The sequence below is a fragment of the Mercenaria mercenaria genome, chromosome 15 (genome assembly GCF_021730395.1).
Source record: "Mercenaria mercenaria strain notata chromosome 15, MADL_Memer_1, whole genome shotgun sequence".
Classification (NCBI taxonomy): domain Eukaryota; kingdom Metazoa; phylum Mollusca; class Bivalvia; order Venerida; family Veneridae; genus Mercenaria; species Mercenaria mercenaria.
The window spans coordinates 4,956,321-4,966,795 of NC_069375.1; the positions used below are offsets into that span (position 1 = coordinate 4,956,321).

At 35.3% G+C, this 10,475-nt stretch overlaps 1 long non-coding RNA gene across 1 annotated transcript; it reads right to left on the reverse strand.

Moving 5' to 3' along the window:
* Nucleotides 1-1,064: 1,064 nt before the first annotated feature.
* Nucleotides 1,065-5,323, reverse strand: LOC128548888 (uncharacterized). Its single transcript, XR_008367317.1, has 2 exons — nucleotides 4,906-5,323; nucleotides 1,065-4,035 (listed from the first exon to the last, which is right to left on the reverse strand). It is a non-coding gene; the product is annotated as an uncharacterized LOC128548888 (long non-coding RNA).
* Nucleotides 5,324-10,475: the final 5,152 nt, after the last annotated feature.

Sequence of the window (10,475 nt, forward strand, 5' to 3'; positions counted from 1 at the left end):
TGGCTGTACAGAGCTTGTCGACTTCCGGGCAAAACTTTAACTAATATGGCTGTGTTACATCTGTAAATGTGACAGTCATAGCTGAGACGTTAAGGCATAAAAGGAGAGGTACAAACAGTTCAAGGATGGTTACGTGTTCTCTAGAAAGTGGAACAATTGGTATAAAAGGGCAAAACTAATGACCAAGTGAATGATGAACAATCTAGAACATGTTTTAAAATTATCGATTACATAATTCAAGAGCTACAAAGTGGGAAAGATACATAGATTGAAATATGTTTCATGCGTGAACACCTGAACACAAGATGTAGTACTTTCACAAGTGGAATGGTCACAAAAATGGAAGATATGGTGCTCTTTTATGAAAATAGTTTGATCTTAACTGTAAAAGGAACGCATTTTTGTTTTTCACGTTTTCATTACATTTTCCATTTTACAGTTCCTTACCATGATATTTTTTCGCTGCGAAAATACCAGATATATTTCACTCCTAATGTTTTGATAATTCACTGAAACATCTGTAATATATAAGATTTTATAATACTGCAAATGAATTTCTCGGATTTTCATTGGTTAACATGCACGTTATATAAAACCGTATACCCCGTGAGCGAATTTCCCCTTCAGCGGGCCCCTCTACACTGACGGTATATACGGAAAGTGAATCTCGATTTTGATTGGCCGTTGCGTAAGGCCATTTTTCAGTTTACATTAGAAACAAAATGGCGGACGTCTCTCGATTCGAAAATTAATTCAATGATTACCCTTCTTTGAGATGGTTTCATATCAATCATGGAGTTATTCTATACATTTAATAAAGTTTATTTTCTGGAAAGCTCGTCATTTTGTTGTTATTCATAGGAGACAAAGCAGTACGAGTCATATTTTTCTTGCCAATAATGGCAATATTCACAAGTTGATTTAAACAAGCACTTAATCTTGTGTACAACACTGTCAACAGGAACTGAACGACTGGTCACTGCAGATAAGTCTGCTTAGTCTGTATAAACTAATTAAATAAACAAAATGATTTACTATCATTACAAATTCAAATAACTAAATGGTATCACTTCATAAATTTATTTCTAATAATAACAATACAGTAGCCTATTCACTGCTATTGCAGTGAGCAAATTTCAAGACTGGATTAAAAAACATTAACAACAACAATTATTTTTTTTTAAAAATGAATATAACAGCAAAAAAATTTAACAGGAGTTTTCTTTAAAAACAAATTTAAAATACAAAATTAATCCAACTAAGAGCGGTCAAACCAGCATTTGCCGCGAGGTGTATTCCAGTGCTCGGTGAAACGTTGTAAATTTGAAATAAATCAATATACCGTAATAAAAAATAATTAAGAAATAATATATCTCATCCAGTGATTTGTCGTTGAATAAATCATTGTTTGGAGTTCAGATGCGAAGGAATTATATCACGAGGGCGCTGCCCAAATGATATAATAATACGCATCTGAACGACAAAAATGATTTATTCAAGAACAAATCACTAATTGAGATGTATTATTTCGATTCTAACACGTTACCAAGGATTCTTGCCGACATTCATTAAATATTTGCCCGTTTTCAATCGGTTTCTTTTCCAGTGCGCCGCTATGCCGTTTGACGCCATGACGTAATAACTGTGCATCAGAACAGTGATTTGTTGTATAATAATTCACTGTTTTCTGTCTTCTTTGTTTAATAGGAAAATGAATCGGATCGTGTTAGAATAATTAATTTTACGGGTAGAATGCACTTTAGTGGTCCCTGGAAATTTACAATGCGCATGCGCAGCAAGTTGGGGATGTGGGGCAAAGCAGGGATGTGGGGGCGGCAGCCCCCAAACATATTCATCTAAAAAATAAGTTACCTCTTTTAACTTTTAATATTTAAGACATTATTAAACTATTATTATTATAGGGACCGCTAAAGTGCAAGTGCTCCAATTTTACAGCAAGTTCAAACAACAATAATCATCATCATTACAACTGTGTCATAATCAGTCAGGGGTGTAACTGTTTCAAGTTACCGCAGTTCATAACCCATTTGAGTTATTGCTTATACTTCCATAACTTGTTTCAGTTATCATAAAATATTACAAAGCCCTCCTGTGCCAATTCCTTATTTTGAATGTGACTAATGCAATTATTGTCTGAATCCCTGAACTTTTATCTTTTCAGCTATGCAATAAAAATTTTTATGCAAGGCTGATAAAGGTTTACGCAAATGTTTTAAAGCCATAAAACTCCTATCATACCATTATGCTTATCAGGTCATGGTCAGACTAAAAGAGAATTTGATTAACCACAGTTTGCTACTAATTTCACTTTAAAGGTCACTTTGCGTGAACAGCAGGAAGACTTTTTTTTTAATAACTTACCTGAGTTAACTATTTTTTATAACTAATACAGGTTATAAAATGCTTGAAAAAGTAACTGAAATAGGTTATATAACTTAAAACAGTTACACCCCTGACTGATAATGTAGTACACACGGAATGACTTCCATTTCCGTGTGATTATATATATTAGTCAGTAGTGCAACTGATTTGACGCCATCCTAGGAAATATTGAGATAATTTTTTTATATGGGCAATATCCCCACTCGCGTCAAACACTCGAAGGACCAAAATAGTTGAAGCAATTTCCGATGAAATTTTCATCGCTGTCGACGCTTGTCGACTAATATCGTCAGGTAATTCAGCATTGTTCCGACATAAATATCTGTATAGAATCATTCAACATGAAAATAAGCCAGGCACTGGATACACCAGTCTAAAAGTGAATTCCAGAATAAAAGTTCCTACTACCTCAACTCAAGAATTTTAGAATGATGTGTAATATTTGAAAAGATGTGTAATATTTGAAAAGTAAAGAAATTACAAACCGACAAATCAAACAGAAGCTTGAAAACATCAATACCTGAATTACATAATCATATTTACTCTTCCAAGTGGCACGAGTGAATGCGAATTACATACATCAACATTTTTCTATATAGCAAAACCTGTCTTAAACAGCCAGCCAAGGGTGTTGGGAAAAGTGGCTGTTTACAGCAGGTGGCTGCTTAATGCAGGTAATTTATAGAATAAATGACCATTTTGGGAAATGATCGAGACACAGGCTGCTTAAGACAGGTTGGCTGCTAATTAGAGGTGACCGCTTAAGCAGGTTTTACAGTACTGGCATGCAATTTTCGTATCGGGTACATGACGTCATTTGTAACATCACTGTTTTGATCTTTTAATATCAAAATTTTCAATTTTACTTTGGTTAAAGAACTCATTTATTTCATCTACCAGAATAATTCTAAGATTAGATCTAACTCTGTGTATGTAATGAAAATTAGCTTTGCATCTAGAAATATGAATTAATTTTGTTCTTTCTCAGAATAATACTGCGCTAGTCTAGGATCTCCTGCAGAAATTATGCATATTTTTGGACAAAAATCAAATCATAAAGTCTAAGCAATAAATATATTTGTTGACAAGACTTAGTGTTAGTAATGACTTAGCAGGGCTTATGTCATATGACACAGTTTATTTGACAATAGGTACTGTCCTGTAAGTGACTTCATGAAATACATTTATTAAATCCAAAATCTGACCGGCTGCAGCAATACCGAAGACAAGAGTTTTTAACATGGTGTAATTTATGTTACCATTATTGTCCTACTAGTCGTAATGTACATTCGGTGTCAGAGTTTATGTTGCGTCTTTGCAAAAATGTTCCATTCCATATGACTGTGTGAAAGGTGCCATATTCTCGGTGTCAGAGTTTATGTAGTGTCTTGGCAAAAATGTTCATATGTGTGAAAGGTGCCATATTCTCGGTGTCAAAGTTTATGTAGCGTCTTGGCAAAAATTTTCCATTCCATATGTGTGAAAGGTGCCATATTCTCGGTGTCAGAGTTTATGTAGCATCTTGGCAAAAATGTTCCATTCCATATGTGTGAAAGATGCCATATTTCTGTGAATATGTTATTCTTTGGCAGGGATTGGCCAGCAGGTATCATCATCATTGGCTATACATACCTGCAATTAAATATAAAAAGAATTTTTTATTCCAAATTAAGACCACACAAAGTATATTTTTCCAAAATTACTTTTAAATGCGACTGAAGTGCATAGATATTCTATAAAATTAATCAAATTTCAGAGGGATTGGCATGAAACTTTACATTATTCTGAACCGTGTATTTGTCAAATTTTCTCGACATAACATTAACCCTTACCCTGCTAAATTTCTATAATGAACTTGTCCATCTTTCAGTTTGGACAGTACCATTAAATGTTAAAAGGAGTGCTTACCAAAAAGATACTGACTGAATGGCCAACAATGCAGATCATGATCAGACTGCATGGATGTGCAGGCTGATCATGATCTACACTAGTCGCAAAGGCAGAATCAGTAGTGTCCAGCATGATAAGGGTTAAAACAACAACAGCACAAATGGAACGCTTTTAATCAATGACAGAAATTTATGAGCAGCACCATTTTTACACAAATATTGGTTAGATGAACGTATCACATTATTATCTAAATTAATTTTAATTATTTATAATAAAATATCTTAACAGAACAATACAAAAGTCATCAATAAATTTATCGGTCGGTTAAAAAAAACCTATAGGTCAGGCTATGTGTCCGGTTACTGGACATCTAAGACACAGGTTAAACTTCCAGTTAACGGATGGCTGGACACTGACACTGCTCATTATTTATAGTTGGGTGTTCTCATTTAAATATTAGCTATGAATAGCTAAGTTTATATTCGGGTGTTAGCTATGAATAGCTAAGTTTATATTCGGATGCAATCGTTTAAATATTAGCTGTGAATAGCAGTTGAACCACTCTTTGAAAAAGAATATTTTAAAACATCTGTCATATTCTGAAATACCTACATTTCTCTTATGATCCCTGGATTCTGTTCCTGAAATGACTTCAAGTTCAATGCAGCCACAGCATGTTGAATAACATCATCTGATTGCACTTAGATTACCTGACATCTAACATTTGATTTTTCCTAGATTTCCACGTTATATGAACATCCAAAGAGCTACTGTGAGTACTGGTACTTCTTTGGCACCTCATGACATATTCCACTCTACTTCCGTGTTCAGGCTAAAAGTACACGCGACCCGAGGCTGAACAGCTTAGATAGAAGATTAAACGGATAAGCAAGTTTTACTTCAGTTCTCCTTTACTACAATCCAAGTTCTTACTCGAGAAACTCGAAACTAGCTGTAAATTTCCGTAAAACATTTATAATTTCCATTTGTAAATCCAATTTCTTCCGCAACCAAAAAAACGCAAACCTACCGTTATATCTTCGTATGTTTCCGCGTCTTTTACGGAAACGCACGAAAAACAAGGTGCGGATTGAGGCACCAAATGGGGAATTGAAAAAAATAGTAATATTTGTCAAACTAAGGAAAATCGTTGCTATTGAGACCAAATACGCAAATTTGCAGTATTATAAATTCGTTATAAAGGTTTCTGACGGGATATACGGTGGGCATATAGCCTGCTGAGATTCATATAACCCTCGGCTATCGCCTCGGGTTATATGAATCACAGTCAGGCTATATGCCCACCGTATATCCCGTCAAAAACCTTTATAACTAATAATCTCGCTGACATGAAAATATTTTACAATCATGTGATATACTAGCTTCAAATTTATCGTAAATAATTAATATCTGTGATTATACAAGACCCTTTAAAACTTCATAATATATTAAAATAATTTAATGCTCTCCGTTACATTGAAAAGATAATTGACCTTTTCCCCTAAAAGATATTACAGCTGTGATATTGAGACCTGGATGTTTTCATCTGTAAATATAACTGTATTTCTGGTTAGCTGTAATTCTTTAGCAGAAGCTCTCAACACCTATTTTCGTACAGGCTGTTATTAAACCCTCCCTCGCTGTTATGTATTTTACGGCATGTTTGAGATTTAAAGAATGCTTTCCTGAATGGAACACTCTCACTAGATATATTTGTTATCTGTTACATAATATTGAGGTACAGGTGTCTTTTTTTGTATACAACGGTACCTTCGTATCATTTCACAGAATAAAAAGTTTCTGCCTGGCAAGTCTTCAAACTGAGATCATGACTGACTGTCAAGATTGTTTTGACACGATGTTGTTAGCTAATTAGTGAAGCTTTATTATCTCATGATTCCAGAGTACATTGTTGCCTTGGCAAATATCCAACCTTTGAAACAGTTTCAGCTCAGTATCTTTTCTATAGTAAATAATGTTGTCAGGAAACCGCAAGATGAATATAATAGCGACTTGATAGTGCCAAAATGTACCATTTCGAATATGCAAAGTTTTTCAGAAGTTGCTTCTAAATGGAATAAAACAGACCCATAATGCTTTTAAAAACATACATTTCTTTCCCCTAAATCTTTCTTATAATAGAGGAATTATCTGTCTTGAAATGGTTTACAATATAACTTTCTGTCCTAGTATACATTGCAAGTTGCTTATCCTACAAGTGGCAATTCATGGGTTTACCCCCGAACGTTTCTGCATTTTAAGATTTGAAATGGACACATACATTTATATTCCAGTTCGAATTAAGGCATCTGGGCAAAACAACATATCAAGGATGTGTTATATGGCGAATTTGTTATACATTTATTTAAAAGTTAAATAACAGTTTTCATTATAACATAATTGAGTCATTTTCTGCTCTCATTTGTTTTACTTACACCTAAATTCCTTTTCTTATCAACATTGCAAGACTCCATTAAAGTAAATGCTTTTCGTATAGACAGGGCAAATGTATAGAACATACTCATTCTTTCTTTCAATCATGTGCATGCTGGTATAATAGTAAAATAGACTTCTTAAAATTATGTGAAATAAGTTTGTAATTATAATTTATTCTCTTTATTCTATAGGCTTGAGGCAACCGTTAAATGCATGCGGCCACCGTAAAATTGTTCCCCTACTTTGATTCAGTGTTGTTATATTTCCAGGTCTTTTGTGACTAAAGAGTCATTCAAAATCCGTGAAACAGTATTCCGCCTAAGCTGGCTCTAGTGGCCATGAGGGGTGTTGTACTTTACATAACAATTCATGAATACACTCAATCATACCGAGTTTTCCATGAACTGGCTCAATCAAACCGAGCATGCAATATTTTCTTTTCTTTTCTTTTTTCGTCTTGGGCGACCTGTGGAATTTACACTTTTTCTGTCATGGAACTGCACTCATGTGTTTCATTTAAGGTTCCATGTATACTGCCATATGAACATGTATGCAGATTCTCTGAAATATTTCGGTACTTGTAACATTTGCAATTGTTGAGTTCTGGTCAGCCCGAGTCTAGAGGGTGTGAACTTTACCATTACCGTTGATTTATAGGCTCAATCAAACAGAGCCTTGAACAGTTTTTGTCGTGTTGGTCGACCTGTCGAGTTTAAACATTTTCAGTTCATTTTTGTTTTTGCTTTTTTACATTATTTTTCATTTCTAAAGGTTCCGCTCCGTGCCCCTCAACCTAAAACAAGGATGAATATCCAATAGGGAAAGCCACGTTCTAAAAATGCAGCCTCCCCAAACGCAATTCCAGCACCCGGACGCGCACACAACCAATACACACACACATACACACACAGTAAACAAGGACAAAACGAACAAATAAAGGAACACATTGGAGCACCGCCTTGAAACGGTCAATGGCAAAACCACCACTGGGGAGCTTAAACCGGTTTATGGTGCACCTAACCTCACTCTTACCCCCACCATGTTCCAGACTCACAGGACATTGTAAATAAAACTACACAGTTATTAACCCTAACTAACCTACTAGCCCTAAACCATCTATAACTACACTTTATGATATCACCTACACCTTACAGTGTTTTTTTTTATTACAATACAATATTTTCCTAATGGATATTTAAATACATCGTCTGTTATACTTTTCCACAGAGGTGTCATTATGTGGGTAGCAAATATTGCTGAGCATAACACAAACGTAAAATTTGTCGAATGGTGGCGAAAGCACAAGCATATACCCGGTAAAACAAAATAATGTATTCAAGTAACGTATTTGATCTATCTTGGTAATCGTCTGAAACTTAAACATGTTTACATGTTTTGTGGCGTTATCTGCAATAGTGAGTGAGTGAGTTGGGTTTTACGGCGAATCGACACACAATGGTCATATATCGCCGAGAAGAAGTCATATTGCAAACGCCAACTGTAAAAACCAAAGACAAATATCAAACAGGGAATGCCACGTACCAAAAACGCAGCCTCCCCAAAACGAAACCCACAGCACGCAGACGTGCACACAACAAACACACACACACACACACACACACACATACACGCGCACACACACAAAGCAAACACATGAGGACAAAACGAACAAACAAAGGAACACAGTGGGGCACCGCCTTGGAACGGTCAGTGGCAAAACACCACTGGGGCGCTTAAACCGGTTTATGGTGCGCACCCAACCTCACTCTTACTCCCACCATGTTCCAAAGACACGGGACAGTGTAAATAAAAGTAATCCCCTCCAAGTGAATCTCTAACACACGTAATGGAAACAAAAAGGCATGGCATGTAAAACACAAAAATGCTCGTGTATAAAAATGTAAAAAGCAAACCTTTAGAACCAAAAACGTATGTACTCAATGCCTTTTCAGAAGACAGAGCAACAAGAGAAACACCCTTAAGCACCCGACGAAACAGGCCAGAAGACAGATATCGCAACAGTTCAGTCCTGGTAGGATTTAAAAACAAAACTGCTTATCATAGAGTCCTCCCCCACTTCCGTCAGACACAATCAAAGAGGGAAGCGTAGTGTCCAAATGTAAACGGGTTGAACACTAAACATGCGGTATGTCTCAGGGCGACAGCCGACTCATACTTTAGTCTCAAACTATCGTAAAAGTAGGCCAGAAAAAGTCTACCTGCACTCAGACTCGTAAAATTTCCCGGTCATTCAGTATTTTTATAACAATATTCTGCTGAAGCAGGTGCTAGTAGGTGTGAGGTGTGTTTCATGTTTCATTACTTCACACAAACGTACTCAATAAACCAAGTTTGTTATTATTTTGCTTAGTTGCATTATATGTTCCCAGAGGATTTTCGAACTTTTATTGTCTGAAAGAGAGTAAAACAGATAATCTAATGGAGAATAGTACAAGACACAAAAGTCATTTTGGTTGTGGTTTACAAAGTAATCACTGCAAAGTTGTCTCTTCATTTGACTTCCACAACAAATAACAAAAGATAATACTGCTACCCTAAATAAAATTAAAGTAAAGTAGTAAAGAATTCATTTCAACTTGTCTTTACGGAAGCCAATTAAGTGTGCCTCCTGATATCATTTCAAACACGGGCGAGCACCTGAATAGAACCACCTTCCATCTGCCAGCTTGATAGTTTCCTGACATGAAACAATACTAAGCCCTAAGTGAGGTTACGAAACTTAGAAAACGTCAGGGAATAGGTACATTTTGCTAAATGTGCAGTCTGATATCTATGTTTTCAGGTTTTAAGGAAGGAACATATCTGGCATTGGCTTCTTTATATTTCCGATGCCTGCATAGATTCCAGTATAAACAATGTTGCTTTGAACATAGTAAACCAATTACAACGTAGGCACAATATACTGGAAATTGATTTTTAAAATATGGAGAATACTGCCAATGAAAAAAAAAGCTTGGTGAGTAAAGTTAAACTTTCTCTCCTCATCTATTGAGGAAGGTTCCCAGGTCGTAATATGTCTGTTAAAGTGTCCATCAAGTTTATCTCTACCATAACAGTTAAAGTTAACATATTATCAAAATTCAATTTATGTGAAAACTCCTTTCTCTAAAAGTACAAGTGTTTATGCCAGAGTACGACATGACCGAGGCAAAGTTTAAAATTCCCGTTAACTACTACTTGCATGATAAATTGCCACAACCTTTTGCGACAATCTTCTTGAAAACAAAATATTACTATGATCAATATCTGTAGGAGGTCACCTTTAAATATTTGCGTGTAATAATGTTTAATTTCCTGCGTTTCTGTGTACAGCAGGAAAGTTTCGTTTTTGAGACACGACTGGAGTTATTATATATTGACCAACAACGCGAATATGTTTATTTTAGTTCTAGTCAGAGTGCACAAGATAGTTTCAGAAGGGTAAGCAAAAAGTATCTGGGATATGTATCTAAATTTTGTCCGAGACTCATTTAATGTCGTTGGCATTGATATATCAATTTATTTTGCCCAATTACATTTTTATAACCAATCACGTCAGGAAATATTCAGTGAATTCAAGGCTTTGTACAGGACAACAGTCTGATATTTCTTTATGTGGAACCCTGTAAATTTGTGCTCGGTACAGGTAATAAAACATAAACTGTTAAATGCAATTGTTACATTTATATAATACCGTTAGCGATATACGCAATATTACATGTTAATTTGTATATTAAGTATCTTGT